At 49.2% G+C, this 22,515-nt stretch overlaps 1 protein-coding gene and 1 long non-coding RNA gene across 5 annotated transcripts in view; one reads left to right on the top strand and one right to left on the bottom strand.

Annotated features, from left to right (window-relative positions):
• Positions 1 to 21,433, top strand: part of LOC138521954 (uncharacterized) — a 131,223-nt gene extending 109,790 nt beyond the window's left edge. The window contains exon 3 of the long non-coding RNA XR_011283191.1: positions 21,118 to 21,433. This is a non-coding gene — a long non-coding RNA (uncharacterized lncRNA). The remainder of the gene's footprint in view (positions 1 to 21,117) is intronic.
• LOC138521951 (mucin-2-like) overlaps positions 3,354 to 22,515 on the bottom strand; it is a 219,139-nt gene continuing 199,977 nt past the window's right edge. For all 4 annotated transcript variants that reach the window (XM_069635132.1, XM_069635131.1, XM_069635135.1 and 1 more), the window contains one exon: positions 3,354 to 3,511. The gene's annotated coding sequence lies outside the window, so the exon portion shown is untranslated. The remainder of the gene's footprint in view (positions 3,512 to 22,515) is intronic.

Below are 22,515 nucleotides of genomic sequence, written 5' to 3'. Positions count from 1 at the left end.
GCTATCTCAGGTCATAATCGGCCATAGCGGTAAGCGATGCCGGTAATCCTTTACTGGTATCATTTTTCACTTACCGCCAGGGTCGTAATGAGGGCCCTAGACATTTACAACATGAACAACAATAATAATACATCACATGTATATGATGTATTATTATTATTATTTTTGTTTATGTTGTTTTGCACACCTTGAAAACATTTATGTAAATGCATATTTGTGTAATCATTTGCTATATATGCCTTGTATAGCTCAGGATATTTTCCTGTACTCACTGGTTTTGTTTTTTATTCAAACCCAGAAACTTTAATAAAGGTTTTACAAGGTGTTCCTTTTATGTCAGTGTCATACTTGTGATACCATGCCTCCCGTACACGTCCCTCGGTTTCTATCCTGTCTCCATGGCTCTTCAACATCTACCTGGCCCCTCTAGCCCACCTGATCTCCACCTTGTCCCCTCATTTCTAGTGTTATGCAGATGACACACAGCTCTCCTCCAAGTGGTTGTCCTCTACCTCCTCCCTCATACCTGACTGCTATTCAGGCATGATGCTCTGCCAATGATCTCTGCCTTAATGCCAGTAAGACGGCATTAAGGAAGAGATTGTTCCGCTCACCTGGTATCCACGGGGACGCCACCCAGCCCTGGTTGGATGATTTGCACTCTCGAACCCTCTCCCGGTCCCTTGGTAAGGCCTCTGGTTAAAGATGGGTCTGCAATATAGGAGAGCTGGATTCAATACCAGATTGTCTTTATGCTTTCCCACCTCCCTTGGCCTCAACTCCATCCTCCCCCTTGGGCCTTCTCCTCACCTTAATATTGTAAGAGGTGGATTCTCCGTCCTGCTCCTCGTGGCAGGGGCACGTATATGTGGGGGGGCGAGTAGCAACCAAGTTACTTCACTGGTGCAAGCCCCCTGTGGGAATCCAGGTCTGCTGCGACTCCGTAGGTTTGCTGCTTTACAGTCTTTATATGCAGTTCTTATGTTCCTCTTAGTTCGAATAATAATGTCTTGCTTCTTTCCTTTTAGGTATGGAAAGGTATTTTGATGTTGTCATGCAGTTTGAAGATGAGCATGGGCCGGTAGGCGAAAAGCGTGGTGTGCGCGATGCTCACTGGTGAGTAATGCGCGATGCGCAGCGCTGTTTCGCCTTTTATATTGCTAACCTGTGTCTTTTCTCTCCTTGCAGGTTGCCATGTTCCTCGCCGAGCACTGTAATGTTCCAGCAATGATACTGACCAGGAGATGACTACCCAGGTAAGAATTGTGTGGCTTTCTTCATTCGGGAGGAAACATGAGTAAACGCTTACTAATGCTGTCTTTCTTTCTCCTCTTTCCAAGTTATGGTATTCCAGGATGCATGCGGTGCCGGATGATGGAGTTCGTACCTTCAGGTGAGTGGAACAGAAGTCAGCGGTGGATTGGATACTGTTCCAGGTCATTTTCATAGTGTTCTTTCTCTCTCTGCCGGTCCTTGGTTTCAGGTAAGCTGGCATCAAAGAACTGGACACGGTGAGCTTTACTCTGCCCACAGCAGAATAACGCAAATCATGTTCTGCTGTTTGGGTGTGGTTTAAATAATCTCAGGTAAAGTAGTCCAGGTAAAATAGTCCCACGCCTGCCACACCCAAAGTAGTCCAGGTAAAGTAATCCCAGGCCTGCCACACCCAAAGGACTAGACTGCATAGCTCAGTTCCTTGTAACTGAGCTATGTGTGGGCCTCCATGTTGGCTGTACCCCCCCCCAAGTTAAATATTCCCAAGTAAATAGTCCCATTCTAATGTTGGTCTTCATGATGGTTATGAGCCTGGCGCCAAAGACGCCAGGACTGACTCCAAGAAAGTCTTGGATGAGGTTTTAAGCCCTTTGACCTGGCCCTAACTGGAAGGCTGACTTGCCAGTGAGGGCCAGGGGCAAGGGTCATGACAGAGATGCCTGCTCCTTATTTCCTCCCGCTCGTGTCATCTTTGATTCTTCTCTCTCCTTCTCTCCACATATCATGGACCGGACTAGTATCCGGTCATTTTTTCGAAAACGTATTTTCAAAACACCATGTTCTCGAAAACATTTTGCCGAAATTCTTTTTTCTAATGTATTCTTTTTTATTTTATATGTTTTTTTGGGTTTCGTAAGTAAAAAAAGTGGCCAAAAAAAGTGGGCTTGGGGGAAACCGCCATTTAAAAAAAAAAAAGAAAAAGTTAAAAAAATAAATTTCGGCAAAATTGTGCAGAGAAAATGGCATTTGAAAATATGCCATTCGAAAAAATCACTATAAACCCATGGACCTTGCCAAGAAGTCAAACTTTCAGCTCCACCTCATGAGGGGCATTCTACCTTTCATCACCTTCCCCCAGAAGCTCAACGTCTCCAGAGCCCTGGTTCCATCTAGGCTGGACTACTGCAACAGCCGATTCCTCAATCTGCCTGTTTCCTCCCTTCTCTCCTTGTACTAATCCAGAATAGGACTGCAAGACTTATCCTTGGTCTCAATCCCAGGGACCGCATCTCTCCAGCCCTAAAATCTCTCCACTCGCTTCCAGTGACTGCAAGGATCAAATTCAAGACCTTTTGCATCACCCACAAGGTCGCCTGGGGTCTGGGACCTCTCTTCATCCAGCTTTCCTTCCCTAAATACCTCCCTGCCAGAGTCCTTCGGTTCTCTGGCTCCAACTCTCTGCAGGTAGAACGTTTCTCGAAGCAGAGAGTGGGAGGTATATCCCTTTCCTTGGCTGGTTCCTCCCTCTGGAACGGCCTCTCTGCCTACCCCCAGACTTGAGCCGGATCTTCTTCCAGAAACATCTTAAGATGTTCCTTTTCTCCTATTCCTTCCCTCTCCTGGTCCCTTCAGAGTCACACAGGAGCCAGACCACCCCCCTATCAGTGCCTCCAGCCTCCTTTGCCAGCACTTGCCCTAACCTGGTCCTTCCTGTCCACTGCACTCACCCTCCCTTCCTCCTGGTACTTGACGCCTTGGCCCCAGCACTTGCCCACCACCCTCTCTTGGGCACCCCACTCCTGCACTTCTCCCTGACCCCCCCCACTGCACTTACCACCTTGTCTTGCACTTGCACCGTAGGATTGGCACAAGGCCAATATAACCGTTTTTTGTTCTACCTCTTTCCCATGTCCCATTCCCCCACCCCCCGTCTCCCAACTTGTCTTGTGGCACTTGGAAACACTTGTGTATAGGCGCCATACAAATGTCCAATAAATAAAATAATCAAATAGAGACAGGGCCTGGGCAGCAGTGCAGTAACTTCCCTTTTGATGTCTAGAGAGGAGCACCATTTTTATTTGACTTTGACTGCTCTACCCAACCTCCATTTCCTTGAGTCAAACACACAGCACACTGCATCAAGGCTTTTCTTTTATTTTGCTGGTAGTACAAGGTGTGCCACTTCAGAGACAGAACGGATGTACACTTTTCTCCTACAGGGTGCAGCTAACTTCTCTCCCTCTGCCGGTTTCTTTAGAAGCCATACGCTCGTCTGAAAACGTCTCAGATGTCTCAGCTGGAAGAAACAAAAAAGTTATAGATTCACGAGGTGAAATAGAATGATGTGGACAATTACACATACAAACGCGCCTTTCTACTGACTGTGTCAGGGAACGCGCTGAGCAATGTGAGGCCTGGGTGGTCGCTGCCTTAGCCGCGGCGCACAACAGGCCCTGGGAGGCCCCTGCCCCCAAGAAGTTGGGGACAGCAGAGGCAGATTGGGGGCGCCAGGAAGGGGGAGGAGTAAAGGGATCCGTGGCGGGAAAGGACAGGACATAGGTGGTGAAGGGAGGCTTGCCCAAAACCACACAAGGGGTTTATAAGCACAGCACTCTCAGGGAGGAACCCTCTTTGCTAGGACTTACAGCAGAGGACAACGGATGCCTGCCCACCCACATCATGGAGAATGTTGTGAATGACCGTTGTGTAAATTCTGTTTAAATTTTACAGCAGAACTGTTGCAGTGGAGGTACATGGTGCACTTAGGCTGGAACGGCTGTCAGAAACCACAAGGGACTGTGCAGTCACTGAAATTAACGGCGGCGGGGGCATAAGTTCTGAGGGGAAAGTGGTGGGTGGTAGGAGGAGGGTTAAAAAAAAGAACAGAAAGTAAAGTAAGTAACAAGAAGTAACGCAAAGTAACATGATGTAAAATGAAGTGAAGTGAAGTAGAGCAAAAAAAAATACAAATATAGCAAAGTAGAGGGAAGTAGAGTGAAGTTGAGTGAAACAAAGTGAAGTAACGTGATGCAAAGTGATCTGGAGCGAAGTAGAGAAAATAGAGCGAACTAGAGTGAGGCAAGGTGAAGTAGAGAGAAGCAAAGTGAAACAGGGTGATGCCAAGTGAAGGAGAATGTAAGACAACAAACAGGGTATTGGTTCAACTACTGTGCATAGACCATTAATCAATCCTTTCCTTAATCTATTGTCTTATCAATAGGTACTGGTATTAGTTCCAATTCTCACAAATGAGAGATTTTCAATAGATTCTTCACCTTTAGATCTGTATTTAATTTCAATCAGTGATTAGTATGCTCCTGCCAACACGTGTTTCGACCTTACAGAACACAGGTCTTCTTCAGGTCCAATATATCACCTTTTCCCATTACATTAATTAATGAATAGTCAACATAAAATACACAAATTACAAAATCAACATAATTTTCCAAACATAATTCGAATTCAAAATCAAAACAATTGTCGAAATGATCAATATTTTTTGTCCACAATTCAAATACTGCCTAACAAGCGAATCAGGAAATGTTTCACATCAAGGGGATGAGATGTCATTATCAAACATAGACATAAAAAGAAAAGAGACAAAAATACTAATGTAGTTTCTTTACATCAGTTATTGATATAATATTGCAACAGCCTCTTTCTAAATCTGTCTGCTTCTACTCTCCGCTCTCTGCAGCTCATCCAGAACCGGACTGCGAGGCTTGTCCTTGGCCTCAAGCCCAGGGATCGTATGTCACCAGGACTGAAATCTCTGCACTGGCTCCCAGTGGCTGCAAGGATTAAGTTCAAAACCCTCTGCATCATTCACAAGGCCTTCTGCAGCCAGGGGCCTCAATACCTTCAACTCTCTCTTCCCAAATATGTTCCTTCTCGAGCTCTTCGCTCATCCACCTCCAACTCCCTCAGGGTCAGTCGCTTCTCCAAGCAACGAGTTGGTGGTAGATCACTTTCTTCGGCCGGGGCCTCCCTCTGGAACAGCCTCCCTGCCCCCCTGAAACTTGAGAAGAACCATCTCCGGTTCTGGAAGCACCTCAAAACCTTTCTCTTTGCTTCTGCTTTTTCTCTTCCTCTCCCCTGCTGATTTCCTGGCTTTTACTGAAACTGCACTGGTTTATCTGGCCACCCTCTGATCTCGGGCCCAGGTCCACCCCCTCTGCCAGTCGCACACCTGCACTGCCCTCCTGGATACCACCGCACTTGGGGACTGTTCCCTATATCCCTACAGTCCTACCACGAGCACTTGACACCTGATGCCTGCACTTACCCTTCTCCCTTGCACTTGTCACTTGCTGGCCGTACTTTAATGTGTTATTTATTCTATTATCCCATGTATTGCACTGTCCCCTTCCCCTTCCACCCTGCACTTTCCCCCACCCCCTTCCCATGCACTTGCGTGATCTGAATGACACTTGGCCTAGTAGGATTGTTGTCTTCCCTCTGTTCCCCCTCCCTTGCCTCATCGCGCCTTGAAACACTTGTGTATAGGCGCGTTATAAATGCTATATCATATCATAACTCATGGGCATTTACTTAACCATTTCCCATTCTCTAAAGAAGCTCCTATCCATTCACATTACACACCATGTCTAGCATAACTGGTGATTTTAACTTAACATAGCCTTATTACTATGACCCTTCAGCATTCCCCATACCATCATATGCAAACAGACATATTTATGTGGAATGTTATCATGCACATCCCTGCGTCCTGCAATTTGTCCCAAATGACTGCTGACTTACTCTCACCCGTGAGTGCCCTGACTAGACTGTGCACAAGAGCCCTAATGTTCCATTTGTTGATCCCATGGTGGGGCGATACCTTACCTTTCTTGTAAATTAGTGTTTTCACTGAATAATGTGTTGGTGTCCATCAGCTCTTATTGAATCTATAATTTAAAATATTTATACATCAGTCACTGGCCAACCATTATTCCATGTGTATAGGATATTGGGATAAAGCATATCCTACCTTACTGACTGGACAAAAAGTTCTAGCCCCATTTGATGTAATAGAATTTTTCACCTCCTTGGCGCTTCTTTACCTACAAATATATGTACTAATTACCATTTTGTGTATTGGTTGACATTGGTAAAGTTTTATCTAATTCTGCATACTATTTAAGCAATAGAACCCGAGCGGCGGGGGCATTACCAGAGTCGGTAATGCCCCCGCCAAAAGGGTTCTATTGCTATTAGTATCCCGCCCCGCAAAAATATTGCGGGCCGGGGTACTAAAAGCCATTTTTTTCTGTCCCGAAACGCTGCAGTGTTTCAACACTGCAGCGTTTTGGGATAGAAAAAAAAACAACCAAGAAAATGGCCGCCGCCATGGAAAGGGAAAACGGAGTCCGTTTTCCCATTCCATGGCGGCCATTGGGAGCGGACGAAAAAGGATAAAAAAAAGGTAAGTGGGGTTGGGAGGGCGGGAGTGGGAGGGGGAAAAATATGGGCCCCGGGGCATTACCAGAGTCGGTAATGCCCCCGCCGCTCGGGTTCTATTGCTTAATTAGTACCCCGGCGAGAGAGAATCAGAATGCAACAAGCATTCTGATTGGCTCTCGCCAGGTCCCTACCCTGCCGGGAATCCCTCCGTCGGGATTCCACGGCCTTTGTCCCCAGAGGGGGGCGTCCCTACCCGGCCTCCAATGAGGAGGCTCGAAACGGGGCCATCCCCGCTCCGAGCCTCCCCGCAGCTGAGAGGCTGCCTTCGTCCCCCCCGCCGGGGACTCGGGTAAGTCTTTTTTAATTTTTTTATTTTTCCCTTCCGTTTTCCGTTTTTCCTTTCCATGGCGGCGGCCATTTTCTTGGTCGTTTTTTTTTCTGTCCCAAAACGCTGCAGCGTTTGGGGACAGAAAAAAATAGCTTTTAGTACCCCGGTCACGCAAATTTTGCGGGCCGGGATACTAATAGCAATAGAACCCTCTCGGCGGGGACATTACCGACTCTGGTAATGCACCAGGGCCTTCGGTAAGGCCCCCGCCTCTCCGGTTCTATTGCTTAAATAGTATATTTTCTCACATTCGCCCTCTTAGGATTAAATGGTATAACCCATTGGGTGAAACACTTTTTTTCTAAATAGTAATTTCTGCACTTATCCATTTGGATTCTTTGTAGTGCCCTATGTTAGGGTAGATACATCCTCTGTTCCGGCAACCGGGTATCATATCAAGTGCATTCTGTGGCATCATACATTAACACAATCTAAATTAGGTGTAATGCCTGTATGCATAGCTCTCAACCATTTGTGTTGCAAAGGCGGGTGAAATCACTCGATTTTGTTTTTGGCGGGTGAGACGCCCATTGGAATGAATGGGCGTGCAGGAGGCTTGGCGGATGAGTCAGCCCTTTACAAGGCGGGTGACACCCGCCAAAAGCGTGTGAGTTGAGAGCTATGCTGTATGTTCTACCTGGGCTAACTTGCAGAACAGGTGGATGCCACAGATAACCTTCATACCTGTGTTAGCCACTGTTATGACCAGCAGTTTTTTCTCTAGGATTAGAAAGAACAACCCTTTGGGTGAAACAATGTTTTCTAAATGATAATCTCTACACTTGTCTAAGTGGATAATATGTAGTACCCTGGGTTCGAGTAGGTACAACCTCCTCTTTTCCTTCAACCGTGTATCATATTATTTGAATCCTGTTATATCCTACATTAAGCCGATCTAAATTAAGTTTACTGCCTCTATTTTCTAACTAGGCTGACTTGCAGGACAGATGGATGCCAAAGATAACGTTCATGCATGTGTTAGCCACTGTTGTGCCCAACAGGGAGATTTTCCCAACCATTCAGAGTCATGTTTACAACAAAAAAACATTTCTTGATCAAAATTCAACCCCATCCAGACTGTTCAATGTTTACAAATTAGTTTGGCCTCCATTTGTCACAATTGCAACTGCTTATCGCCTCCTCTTATATTTTTGGGAACAGTCCTGAGACCCATAAATCAGATCCCAGATTTGTTATCCATTTGATGTTCATTTTTCAAATGTGTGGCTAGTAGTAGCCTGATATCTTCCCTTTGGATAGTATTCACATACTCTCTTATTCTAAATCTCAGCTCCCTAATGGTACTGTCAACATATATCAATCCACACACACAAATAATCGCATATGTTAAGCCTGTGCGGCCCAAGTAAATGAGGACGTGACACCAGAGGGAGAACATACTTCTTTCTTTATTCTCTGTCAACTGCATACTAACTTAACTTAACTTCCCTTAACTCCTCCCCGCTCCGACGTCATCCCTCACATGACCCCTATCTCCGTCTTAAAGAGACAGGACCCACTAACATCACCCCTGGACAAAATGTCCTGGCATCCACCTAGCATTCCTCGACTAGGCGAAGCAGTCTCCTGATGGTTCGCTGCGGCCGGACATTTGCACCTCCACTCAGGAGTTAGCCGGGTGCTTCAACCGGCTCTGCCATGTGGCGAGCAGCGTCTCCATGGGGGGTCCACAGGTCGTCCATGGGCTTGTGAGGTTCCTGGTCAGGGTGAGGTGGCAGAGGCCTTTCATCCTCCCCCTTGACGACATGCTTGAACAGGGAGCTGTTCCTTGTCACTTCCTTTTCGGCATTCATGGCTGTTACCATGGTTCCTTTGATGGCTATGACCTGAAATGGCTTTGGTGCAAAGCAAGGATCAGTGTTTCTCGATGTTGCCTGCTGCACCAGCATTTCATCCCTGACGTGGAACTCTTTGGGCTTAGCTCCTCTTCTTTCGCCTGTCTCCACTCAAGCTTTTCCCTTCCGCTCTGTGGGCCTCATTACGAGATTGGGGCCACCAAACCGGCCTCCTTTACCGGGTTGCTGCAATGGGGACTTAACGGGTTACTCCGACATAGGAGGACCCGGTAAGCCCTCCTTGCAGGAACCATTCCCCATTCCCATTTGAGCCCCCATATGGCTCAATGGGAATGGGGATGGAGGTAACAATGGGTACATTATGAGTGCCCCGTTGTTACCTCCTTCTTCCCCTTGCGGGACCCGGAAAGCACGCCTGGTTTTACCAGGCGTGCGATCCGGGTCCCGCGATGAGCACCCTGTAATTGGCCCTGACAGTATGAAGGGGGCCGGTCCCGTACCAGCCCCCTTCATTCCGTCAGCGACAACCTTATAATGAGGCCCTGTGTCTCTTCTTTTGACCTCCTCGTTCACTTCTGGCTGGCTCGTGGGGTGGCTTGCGATGCGTTTGAGAACTTGATTTCTCATCATTAGTTCCGCCGGGGTCTTGTTGGTTGCCTCGTGAGGAGTGTTACGGTAGTCCCGGAGCAGGCGACAGAGCGCTTGATGTGGGTCAGCTCCCTCTATACGGGCCCTCTGCAATGTTTTCTTGATTGAGGCCATAAAGCGCTCAGCCATTCCATTGGCTTGTGGCCAGCGGGGGATGATCTTCTGATGAATGAAGCCCATGTGTTTTGTGAAGGCCGCAAATTAATGTCTGCTGAACGGAGGCCCATTATCAGACTTGATGGTGCCCAGGATTCTCCATTCGCTCACTACCTCATCGAAGATCACTGCAATCTGGGCAAAAGCTGTGGATGTTGTTTTCTTCACGATGGGAAATCTTGAGTGTTCATCTATGAACAGTAGGAGGTACTCCCCAGACTCCAAGGGTCCATAGAAATCAACGGCCACCTTTTCCCAAGGAAGTTCAGGGAAATGTGTTGGCTGTATTGCGACCGGGGCCTCTGCTCAGCCTATACATTGGCACGCTATGCAGCTTCTCACCCATTGGTCAACCATCGAATCCAGGAAGGGAACCACACATGACACCGGTGCTGCCTTTTTGTGTTATCTGCCCCTCGGTGTCTCTGTGTGCCGTCTTGATAACTTCTGCTCTGAGGGTTGCCGGGATGACAAGTTGACACCCTCTCAGTAGTACCGCCTTGGCCTTCACAGCCAGTTCCGTGTGCACCTTGGAAAGCCTTTCCAGTTCGTCCTTGCACACCAACAGGTAGTTTTAGTTTTATACGGCTCAGCTGTAGTCCCTCCACTTATTGTTCTCCACCAGGCAGATCGCCAGTGCCATGGAGGGGTCTGCCGCAGAGGCTGACGCAACAGCTTCCAGTGAAATAGCTGGTGGGAGCGCGTTCAAAGTCACATAGTTGATGTACTCTGCATCCCCGGATCTGGGCTTTGGCTTGCCCACTGGGTGGCCCTCATTCCGAGTTTGGAGGTAAGGGAAAAACGATGCCGGTAAAGGATTACCGGCATCGCTTACCACTACGGGCTATTCTGACCAACTAGACCGCTATTTAGGGCATTGTAAAGTACGATGCCGTAAATAGCGCTCTGGGCATGCGCACGCGACACACCATGCCGGCATTAGCGGCATGCCGTAAACCGGAGAAGATCACAAGTGAGGCGGACATGCAAATAACGTCCCCCTGAAGGCCGAAAAAGTGCATACCGGCATGGTGTAAATAATGGCATCGCCGACCAGGCGTTAAGAACCCTGAGCAGTGTTGCCAAGTGCCACAGGTGCACACAATCAGCACAGGTGGAGGCAATGGAGTCAGGGCCAGTACAAAAGGAGCACACCCACACACCACACCCCCTCCCACACCAAGATGATAACAATAGTAGTAGCATTACTGGAGCTGGAGGACCTGCATGCAATCCCTCAATAACAACAACAGCCGCCACCACAGAGGAGACGCAAGAGGAGAAGGAGGGTGAGACAGGCCCAGCATGCCCCACCAGTGCAGCCACCATTATCACGCCGGCAGCCCCCAATCCCTCACATCAGAGCCACTCCCTTCAACCTAACACCTGAGCAGATCCACACCCTGTACCGGCTTGACCGTGACACCATCACCACCACAGTGGACCTGATACACGACGACATAGTGAGCCTCATAGAAATATGCACCGCCATCCCCCCGCTACTGAAGGTAGTGTCTGTGCTCCACTTCCTTACCACAGGCACCTACCAGCACACAGTGGGGCACATGCATGGCATATCACAACCCTTATTTTCCCGGATACTGAACCAAGTGCTGGATGCCCTCCTCAAGCACACAAGGGACTACATATCCCTACCACGGACTCCCCAGGAGATATTCGATACAAAAGTTGCCTTCCATGCCCTGGCAGGCATGCCAAATTGTGTAGGTGCCCTCGACTGCACCCACGTGGAGTTGGTGGTCCTGCATGCCATGGAGGTGGTGTATCGCAACCGCAAGCAATATCACTCCATCAATATGCAGATGGTATGCAACACCAGCAAGATCATCACACATTGCTGTGCCCGATATCCCGGATCAACTCATGACTCTTTGGTCCTGCGGAACTCCACGCTACCACGCTTCATGGAGCGACATGCTGGACGACTTGCCTGGCTGCTTGGTGAGTTGCCTGACTGGGCCATGGCAGTGCATCGGGGTTGTGAGGTGGGTGGCTGCATACTCCAACCGGGTGTGAATGGGGGGGTGGATGCATACTCCACCTGGGTGGGAATGGGGGGTGCATACTCCACCTGGCTGGGAATGGGGGGGTGTATACCCCACCTGGCTGGGAATGGGGGGGGGGGAGATGTATACTCCACCTGGCTGGGAATGGGGGGTGCATACTCCACCTGGGTGGGAATGGGGGGATGCATACTCCACCTGGCTGGGAATGGGGGGGATGCATACTCCACCGGGCTGAGAATGTTGACGTCAGTGCACAATGTGCACATCACCGAACACTGTGCCCCAAAGCAACTGAAACGGTACATGACAACCAAATCCCATAGTGATGGAGTAAGGCCGACACCTATCACTACATGATTAACAGGTAACCAGCCCACATCCCACAACACATGCACCAATCATCAGCGGCCTTCACACACCGTAAGGTCATCCTGCACTATGCACTGCATATGCACTATGTTGCTGCCTCCAGCATATCACCACACACGACAATCATCCCTGGGAGTGCATTGAACTGAGTCAACCAGGGATACCACAGTGTATCACTTGTTCGGCACACCCATAGGAGTGCTGCATGTCACCATGGAACTGATCAGTGCAGAATGCCCAATATAGTACTGACTATAGCCAACGCTCCCTACTACCAAATCCCACAAGGCACAACTCATCACTGATTTTACACCAACACTGCTGTATGCATATACGATGCACGTGCAACAAGATGTCAGTGCACACCATGACCCATCTTGAAGATGCAACCCACACCATTAGTCCATTGCACAGGACACATAGCGGGACCTGAAATTGGGTCAATGCATCCAGGGACATGTGCATGTGGGCACAAATTACCTGCAGCCATGTGAGACTAGTACAGTTATCCAACATGAATGTGCAAACACTTACCTTCATTCCCCTCTCATGCAGGTGATGGTGGCTATCCCTTGAAGCCGTGGCTCATGACCCCTGTCCGAAACCCACAGAACAGGCACGAGAAGGACTACAATCGTTCCGATACCCGTACACGTGTGGTGATTGAGCAGACCTTTGGCCTGTTAAAGGCACGATTTTGCTGCCTCAGCCGGTCGGGCACTCCTCTACAGCCATTAGAAGGTGGCCAAGATCACCATGGCATGTGTAATGCTGCACAATATGTGCATCCACCAGAACGTGCCCCTGCCCCCTGACATGGAACTGCTATCACTTGATGATGATGAAGGGGAGGAGGAAGATGTGGCAGGACATCGTCACGGTGCCGATGCACAGGGGGGACGTGCTGTGCGGCAGTCATTGATCGCACAATATTTCTGACACACAAGTCAGCAGAGGGTGACACAATGTTAGGACATAGGGCACTAGGTGTGGGGATACATGTACACTATGCACTGTGCAAGATTAAATGACACATGTGCAATGATGAATGTCCACTCTGGTTATTGTTTTGTAACACAACCGGTGAAAGTGAATATATGAATGTGAAAAACAACCACCCTCACCCCCTCCACCTCCCCCCACAACATCCCCACACACCCTCCCCCCACAACTCCCCCACACACCCTCCCCCTCCTCCCCCTCCCCCCAAAACTCCCCCACACACCCTCAGCCCCCTCCCCCTACCACCACAACAACCCCACACTAGTCCCATAGGGTCCACGTAGCCCACATGAGGCTGCCAGTATAGTCACTCTGCATTCCCGGAGCCAGGGGGAGGCATGTCCCGTCGGCGCTGCGCACGGAGCGACCGACGGAGTGGGCCGGTCTGGGTGGAGTTGCTCGTGGACGGTGTGTCCTCATGCTGAGGCTGTTGGCCGGGATGAGCAGCCTCCAAAGCATTGGCTATGCGGCCGAGCACCTCGCAGAGGCGGTTAGTGTTTTTGGTTATGGACTGGCCCAGTGCCCTCAAATCAGCACGCCACTCCTCCCTCGCCTAGCGATTGTCCTGCAAGAATTCTAATATCAGGGCAGAGAGCTGATCAGCCCGCTGTGCACCGGCGGATGAACCAGTGGCCCTGCTGGGGATCGGGCTGACATGTCCTGCTGGCGCTTCCTCAACGTGACTGTACACGGGACTGCCAAGTCCCTGTGTCTGTTCTTGGCCAGACTGCTCCAGTGTGTCGTTATCACCAGAGTCACTGAAGGATACCTGGGGGTTTGACAAATCTTCAGGGGTGTGCACGACTTCCACAGTGTCGTCCTCAATTGTTCCCCAGATGTCATTGGGGCTGTCCTCAACTTCGAGAGGGGCCGTGGCTGCTGCCTCCCCAGCCACACTGGACTCCTTGGACCGTGGTGTTGGGCAAGTGTCTGCAGGCAGTGCAGGGAGGGGTGGGTTGGGTTTGGTGCACCCGCCACGGGCCTTGCTGGTGCTGGTGGTGTATGTACCAGTGGTGTCTTCCTTACTGGGACACGGCGGCCCCTGCCTTGGCCCCTGGAAGTGGTGGGACAGTGGCTGTCCTGGTCCTCACTGTCATGCTCACTGCCTGTGGGGATGAAAGAGAGGGACCGCATGAGTGATGTTTGGATAGCCAGCCTACATACATTGGTACAATTGCACATCCACAGAAATGTGGGTAATCGGCATTTGTGTAGGGAACGGCACATCATTCCATACATGGGTGGTAAATGCAGGAATATGTCGGTGTCACTCATGTTGGCCAGGTACTGTGCTGTCTAGAATGCACACTGTTTACATCAACGACCCTGTGTGCCTCATGGAATTTGCAACTTTGTGTGGTATGTGTCATGTACGTTATGGCCTTGCACCAGGCACTGGCTTGGGTCTCATTTGCTTCGGCATAATTTACAGGGGGTGTGTGTGTGGCCGACCATGGCGTCACTCTTTGGCCAGACGTTAGCAATGACTTTCATCACATTTGCCTTAGCAGTATTTACTTTGGACACTCACCTCCATCAGCGGATGACGTGGCGCCACACTCAATTTCTCCAACCCCGTCAATGGATTCTGCCCCTACCATGGCCGCACATGTCTCCTCGCACGGCATGAGCTTTATTGGAGAACTTGGTCCTCCTCCGGTCTCCAAGGCCTGGTTTTGGTTCGCAGAAAGGATGCTCCGCACCCTTAGCCACAGGTCATCCCACCTTTTGCAGCAATCCTTTACCGTGCGGGGGTGTTGCCCACTGCGCTCACCTTCTGGCATATTAGTGCCCAGATTTCTTTTTTTCTCAGCACCGCCTCCCTCTGCATGTTGCTGCTAAACACAGTCCCAGCATGCTCGTGTAGGGTAACCAAAAGCATTTGTAGTTCATCTGGGCTGAACCGCTCCTTTCGGAGGCGGGCAGCTCCCTTCTTTGGTGCGTTGGGCATTCCTGGGTGGTTGTAGGAGCTTTCCGCTCGGTCACCAGTGTGCCAGGGGTCCTGTGTGGTGAGGATGGCAATTAATGTGTTTTTAAAGACGGCCGCCGTGCTCCTTCCCGTTCCTGTGCAATGACACTATTTCCGGTTCCGCAATTTAACGGTGACCGTAAATAACGGTGACCGCTATTTACAGTCACCGCTAATGATGCGTTGGTCTATGGCAGTAGTGTTGTCTAGGGTGCGATTCATGCTAGGTCCCTCACCGGCATGGCCGGCCGCCACTTAGCATGTTTGACAGCTAGGCTGAGTGAATGGGGGTATGCTGCATAAAAGCAGGGCTTTGGGGACTGGAACTTCAGAAGTCGCCACAGGACCTGAGAATCAGACGAGGGAGAAGCTGAGCCGACCTACCACGACGACGCCACTGGTGGAGCCCTGCGGAACCGACTCACCACTTCCCGACGACAGAGAAGATCTCCCGGCTGGAGAGGCTTCTTCCCCTGACTGGTGGGCACAAACAGTTTAACCTTCCTTCTTCGCACCCCAGACCGGTTTGTGGTCGAACTGCCCGTGCCAAGCACCCCAGCGGCCGGATAGCCACTCACCACTGAACCGCAAATCAACAGACCGCTCCTTGTACCTGAGAAACTCTGCGGCTGGTTTCTTCCCTGGCAGTGCAACGGACCCCTGTCTTCCTCCCCGACGAGATCCTCTCTTCCCCGGACGAAGCACCGACTTACATCCGCTACCAGGAACAACTGCCCCCGCTGGAGTGTTCTCACCACTTTAAGGTACTGTGTCCGCCAGGCCTCCCTTTCTAAAGATGTTGAACTCTAACTTCACGGTTTTACTTTGCCTTCCTCTCTTGTTATGTTCTTGTAAAAGTGTTGGGATCTGTTTTCAACTTGTTCTCTGCTTTTCTCTCCCTTTTAAAAACAAACTATTAGAGTGCCATCTACATTAAGCGCTCACCGCTGTCTGGAAAATAAGTGGGGCTTTACTTAAGACTTGTCTAATATTCTTTTAAGGGAGTGTATATCTTTTAGTGACCGTGTTTTTGAATTGCTTACAATTGGTGCCTGTGTGTTTTTCTAGATGTGGTTTTTAAATAAATAATTATATCTCTTTTACACCAAGCCCTGGTCAGTGTTTACTTGTTCTATTGTATTCTCTTGACCTATTGTGAATACTCTGTATACTGCCTAACTCTTCTTGAGGGAAGTCTGACTGCTCAGCCACAGCTACCAAGTGAATCTGTGTGGTGTGTACTGCTACCAAGTGGGTTACTGCCAAACACCTGTAGTCTTAAATCTTTTGCAGTGGTCCCAGAGGGAACTGCACAGGTTTCTGCCTAAAACGCATGCTTGAAGTGTCCTGGAGGCACAGGAGGGACAGCTCGTTGTTGGTCCAGAGGCTTGTATAGGCGAGGGCTGGCTGGTCCCACGTGTGCCTGAGGAGCTGCGTAGCGATGGCGGGCTTACAGGAGTGGAGGAAGCGAAGGAGAGCCACCCACCTGCTGGCATCGCATGTGTTGTCTTGCTCCAACTCGTGGGAGGAGGCTGGCCACTGGCGGGTTGCAGCGGGGCGAATTAATGGAGTCCTTTGTACTGCCCCGAGCAGCGTGGAGCACGTGGGCTGCGTACATGGTGGAGGCCCGGAATCGGGTACTGCGGCATCTGCAGGATCGCCAGGCGCATGTGGAGGACAGCTGTGGACACGACCTGGAATCGGCTGCTGGAGTGGAAGCGCAGCACGGTGGGATCGCACGCTCGACGGAAAGGAGGAGGTCTCTGGTGCACAATCTGGTGCACAATGGAGTCTGCCTCGTCACCAGTTGTTAAGCCTGTGCGGCCCAAGTAAATGAGGATGTGACACCAGAGGGAGAATATACATCTTTCTTTATTCTCTGTCAACTGCATACTAACTTAACTTACCTTAACTCGTCCCCGCTCCCACGTCTTAAAGAGACAGGACCCACTAACAACATAAACCACATATTTGGTTTTACAATTTATAAATTCACTGATTTTAACCTCTTCCTTGATATTGATTTGTAATGCCTGTCCCTCCTGTGCATACTGGCACATTGAACAGTGTCCACATTTGTAGAACCCATTCACATTATTGTGGTGCTGCCCCTTTAAAGGCACACGCACGCGGCAGAGTGATGTTGCACTCCGCAGTATAAATAAAGGGGGCGTTCCCAGCCGCGATAAAGCGACTGGGGTGCCTGAACCAAGCACACATGTGTGTGTGTGACTCTGTGCAAGGTTGGGGGCTCACGGGGCGCTGGAACACACTGCGCCACACACAACAGAAGCGGGACATCGACCCGGGACAGTTGGTGAGGGGTGGGAGGTTTTGTTTTGCAATTTCTCTCTGATCCAGAATGCCACAGAGAGGGCAATGACCACGCGGTTTGGCGACCATCTTGTATAAATGATCTGAAGGGTTGTGGCTCTTGATGAGAGTGCCTGTGCGCCCAATCCGACCATAATTTTGGGATTCCCGGATGGGGAAGAGCTGATGCTGTGATTTCTTCATTTTGGAGGTGTTTTGTTTTTAAACACGTTCTAACATTGAGTGAGGTGAGGAGCTGGGGGAGGCCTGCAATCTCTTTGTTTGATCCCCTGGGCCCACCCAACTCAATTTCTGGAGCCACTGGAGTGGCTGGAGACTCCCTTTGGTGCAATCCTTCCCTGATTTCAACTGTAGTGGACTGGGATTTTCCTGGGTGCATGCCTCGTGCCCCATTTTTTACATTTTGGTCATTTCCAAGAGGTGCCTGAGAGGGCATTGTGGCTGTTGTATGGTGGTAGATGAAGTCATCAGATGTTTGATTGTGCAGTGCTTGGCCAACGTCATCACACTCATCATCTAAGTGCAGCGCCACGAAACGGAGAAGACCAGTGTATGTCTGTGAGTTGCGGCCCCAGTTGTTTTTGAGTGGGCTGCCTGTGTGCTCTCTGCCATGCAGGATAACAACCAGGGTCCGGCAGTGCTTCCTGTCCCCAGGCACCACTGGTATTGAGGCAGCAAGGGGCGCTGATGCCTATGCCCGAATTTGACATCTCTGGTGCTCCATCCAGCCTGGGTCCGAGATGGAGAATGTGGATAGACAGAATGGACATGTACTTCAGGGCCACAGGAGATACCAACGATGACAGCAAGGTGGCGACTCTCTTGTATTCCGCAGGTCCAGCAGTCCATGACATATTTCAGTCTCTGCAGCCTGCCGACACCACCTATGATACTGCCAAGAATGCACTGCAGGATTACTTTATGCCACTCGCCAATGCAAACTATGAAAGTTTCATCATGTGCTTTGCTCGCCAGAAGGATGATGAGTCATTGTTCAACTTCTATGGCAGTTTGCGCCAAATGGTTCTGCCATGTGCATGGGACAATGCGGACACAATGATTCGGAACCAGTTGATCCAAGGGTGTTCGTCTGGCAAGCAGCGCAGGCAGGTTCTGCGTGAGCCAGGGATCACGCTGCCTTGAATCCTAGAACTTGGTCGCTGCCACAAAGTGTCCGAGGTGAGGGCTTCAAGAATGGAGGCAGCTGTGCACCCGGGGAAGGTGGAGGACTTGCGCGCTGTTGGCCGTGGCCAAGGAGGCAGAAGGGCGAGACGTCCTAGCGGCTATCAACGTGAGCGGGGCACAAGAGCAATGTAATGTGGATATGACCTCCCACAGCCGGCTAAATGCCCAGCACAAGGAAAGTCATGCGGCCTGTGCGGAGCGGCAGATCACAATGCCCGGATGTGCCGAGCTCCAATGCCAGTGGTGCTCCCGAGAGGGTTGTTAGAGCAGGGTTCTTCAGACAACAAAGCCCACCCAACGTTGCCCAAGTCGATCAAGGGGACGATGGGTACATTCGGGAGGACGAGGAGGAGAACATCTTCTTCATTTCGTCTTCTTAATTTCGAGTGTCAGCGGACTGTGGCCAAAGAACCGAAGACAGCCACGTGTATGGTAAAGGTGAACGAGTCCACTGTCCTGGGGTTGGTCAACACAGGGAGTTCCGTCAATGTCATGGCGCAGGGACACTATAATGCCATGGACAAGCTGCCACAGCTACAGACATCCAAGGCATGGATCTTCACGTTTGGAGGTGAGCGGCCTATCCCGTTAGACGGGGCATTTGTAGCAAACGTGGAGCACAGAGGGTCATCCATCAGGGCCTGTTTCTATGTCACGACAGTCAGCAGCAACACCTTGCTAAGCTGTGCAGCTGCAGAGAGACTGGGCATAGTGAGTTTTGCTTACTCTGTCTACGTGGAAGACGTGCAAGCGCTCCTAGTAAAATTCGGTCAGCTGTTTGAGGGCATCGGTCACATGGCAGGTGATCCGGTGAAGCTCCACATTGATCAGTCGATTCAACCAATTGCCTTGAAGCACTGCCGGGTTCCATTCCACCTGAGGGAATTTGTCGATAAAGAACTGGACAGCCTGGTTGCTCTGGACATCAGTGAAAAGGTGGAGGGCCCAACGCCCTCGGTATCTCCCATCGTCATTGCCAGAAAACCGAAACAACCGGACTCGGTGTGGATATGTGTGGATATGCGTCTCCCTAACAAAGCCATCAAGAGGGAGCGGCACATCACCCCCACAATAGACAACATCATTGCGGAGCTACAGGGGGCCCGGTTCTTTTCCCAACTTAACTTAAGGGCTGGATACCATCAGGTGGTGCTACACCCTGCATCGTGGTACCTAACCACATTTACCACCGACCGTGGCCTTTATCGTTACAAAAGTCTGAGCTTTGGTGTGTCGTCAGCGTCTGAAGTATTCCAGAACATTATTCGCGGGGTACTTGCTGACTTGGAGGGTGTGTAGAACATAAGTGATGACATCTTGGTATTTGTGCGTTCTGCCACCCACAACAATTATCACGCAACCAAGTAAGTTGTTTAGTCACTGGTTTTAAAAAAGATGGGCATAACTGTTGTTTTAGTTTTGGTGCTCTAGTATAAACAATATTAGGTTGTGTTCCAATATATTCTACCAAATCATCATCAAGTTTCAGTATTTTACAATGTTTTCTCAGCATATTATACAGCATCTTGCTGTTGGCCGAATATTGACTCACCATTATTGGCTGTTTAAAGTTCTCCACTCTACATTTACTTTTTGGTTGTAACAAATCTTGCCTTGCTAGACATAGAGCCTCATTCCGAGATTGGTGGTAATCATGGTGCTATTTGCGCCATGACTGCCACCAATAACGGGTCCGGCACCGGTGTTGTTCAATGGGGACTTACCTGAGTAGTCCGACCCTGGCGGGACCGGTAAATCCCCATTGAACAAGCCATTCCCCATTCCCATTTGAGCCCCCATAGGGCTCAATGGGAATGGGAAGGGCGCTAATAACGGGCTCGCGACTTGCAAGCCCTTTATTAGTGCCCTGGTCCCTTAGCGGGACCCGTAAGGGACGTGTGGTCAGACCTACAGGTCTTTTTCTCCTACAGGTGTTATATTTTACATTGAAAAAAGGACAAAGACAGGGATTAAGACAGTAGAGTACATGGCTTTCCCTGAAAGGTCCAGGTTATGCCCAGTTAAGTGTCTGAAAGCTAATGAGGCCATGGCAGATCGAGTGAGACCCGCAGGTGAATCTCAGCTGTTGATAGTGGTGAGAAAGCACTTTAAAGCAGTAGCGAAAGCCACATTAGCTAGATGGGTGAGATGGTGCATGGCAGAAGCAGGCATTGATGTAGGTCAATTTGGAGCACACTCAACTAGAGGTGCTATGGCGTCTTCAGCTTTTATGCTAGTGGCTTGCCTTGAGGATACTTTGAAGGCTGCGGACTGGTCAAACAAAAAACGTTTAAGAATTTCTATTTTACACCAGTAGACCAGATAGCGTCGTTGGTGGTAAGTTTTAAACAAGCATAATCAGAGCCTCTGAGTCTTGACATAGAATACAGATTTTCAACACATTTGTTGCAGGAAGTCATGATTCTTTTAAAGACTTGGAGGCGAAAGATTATTCCACCCATTCAATCGCTGTAATGTATGAATGATAACAAGATGTATATCAAAAGAGGATTGTAATTTTGGAAATGTTATGTACTGTTAATATTATGCGATTGCCCACCCATTCAGGAAGAGTTGTTTCATGGAGTTTATATTTTTTGACAGGGACAGAGAATAAGACAACGGCCTCGTGAGAAATGCTCAGGTTAAGAAATAAGAGAAGTCGTCTACCGGTTGGGGTGCAGGTCATTCAGAGATCGATCAGCGGCAGAAAGAGGAAGAAGAAAGGAAGTTGTCAGTGTTTATGGTGAAAGGTTTAATGTGATTGGACTAGAAAAGACACATGTTTGGACGGACCTATGAAAAACAAACTACAAGTTCACTTTGGTTAATGGGAATTGTAGTTCATTGCTATTTTGTGGATTTTCATAATGTTTATTTGGTTATTGCTGCTCGAAGTAAAGAGAAGAATTGAGCCTAATCAGAGCCTCAGAGTCTTTAATAGAATCATGACTTTCTGTAACGAATGTGTGGAAAATCTGTATTCAAACTGTGATTCATACTTTATAGCCCCGATATAGCACACAAAAATGTGAAAAGAAAAGTCCAAACAAGCTAAAATAATGTCTCTCATATTAACATGAAGGGCGAGTGGAGGAACGAATAAGAATAGTAGCTAAATGCCAAATCCAGTATTAATCTGTTGGCATTAGAAAGTCAAGGGGGAGATTAGTGTTCTGGCCCGAGGATTGAACAGAGCATGTCCAAGGGGTTAGTGTTCTCTTTTACGGGCATGTGTGCACGGCTTGATGAGGGGGAGGGCAGACTAGTGTCTCTCTTTGGAGCATGCGCCCCGCCTATGTGCAATTGCACAGCATGCTCACAAGGGAAGGGATATTTAAGGCTGCGGTCTGCGCAGGCTTAGTTGCTCAGTGCAGCCCACTGCAGGCAACACCATCACGCTATTAGAAGTAGAATATAGGTTATAGAGGTCCTTTAACCTGGCAATTGATCAGTGTACCCAAGTTAGGTAGATCATGGAGATTGCATTGGATCAGTTTTTCAGTATTAAATGTTAGGATTGTAATTTAGTAACTCAATTAAGCTTTTACCCTGGTCATTTTATTAATGTATAATAGTATGCAGAATTAGATAAAAAAAATTCTATTACATCAAATGGGGCTAGAACTTTTTGTCCAGTCAGTAAGGTAGGATATGCTTTATCCCAATATCCTATACATATGGAATAATGGTTGTCCAGTGACTGATGTATAAACATTTTAAATGATAGATTCAATAAGAGCTGATGGACACCAACACATTATTCAGTGAAAACACTAATTTAGAAGAAAGGTAAGGTATCACCCCACCATGGGATCAACAAATGGCACATTAGGGCTCTTGTGCACAGTCTAGTCAGGGCACTCACGGGTGAGAGTAAGTCAGCAGTCATTTGGGACAAATTGCAGGACGCAGGGATGTGCATGATAACATTCCACATAAATATGTCTGTTTGCATATGATGGTATGGGGAATGCTGAAGGGTCATAGTAATAAGGCTAT

Source organism: Ambystoma mexicanum, chromosome 13, assembly GCF_040938575.1.
Source record: "Ambystoma mexicanum isolate Mex_15411 chromosome 13, UKY_AmexF1_1, whole genome shotgun sequence".
NCBI classification, from domain to species: Eukaryota; Metazoa; Chordata; class Amphibia; order Caudata; family Ambystomatidae; genus Ambystoma; species Ambystoma mexicanum.
This window is presented reverse-complemented; position numbering and strand designations above follow the sequence as displayed.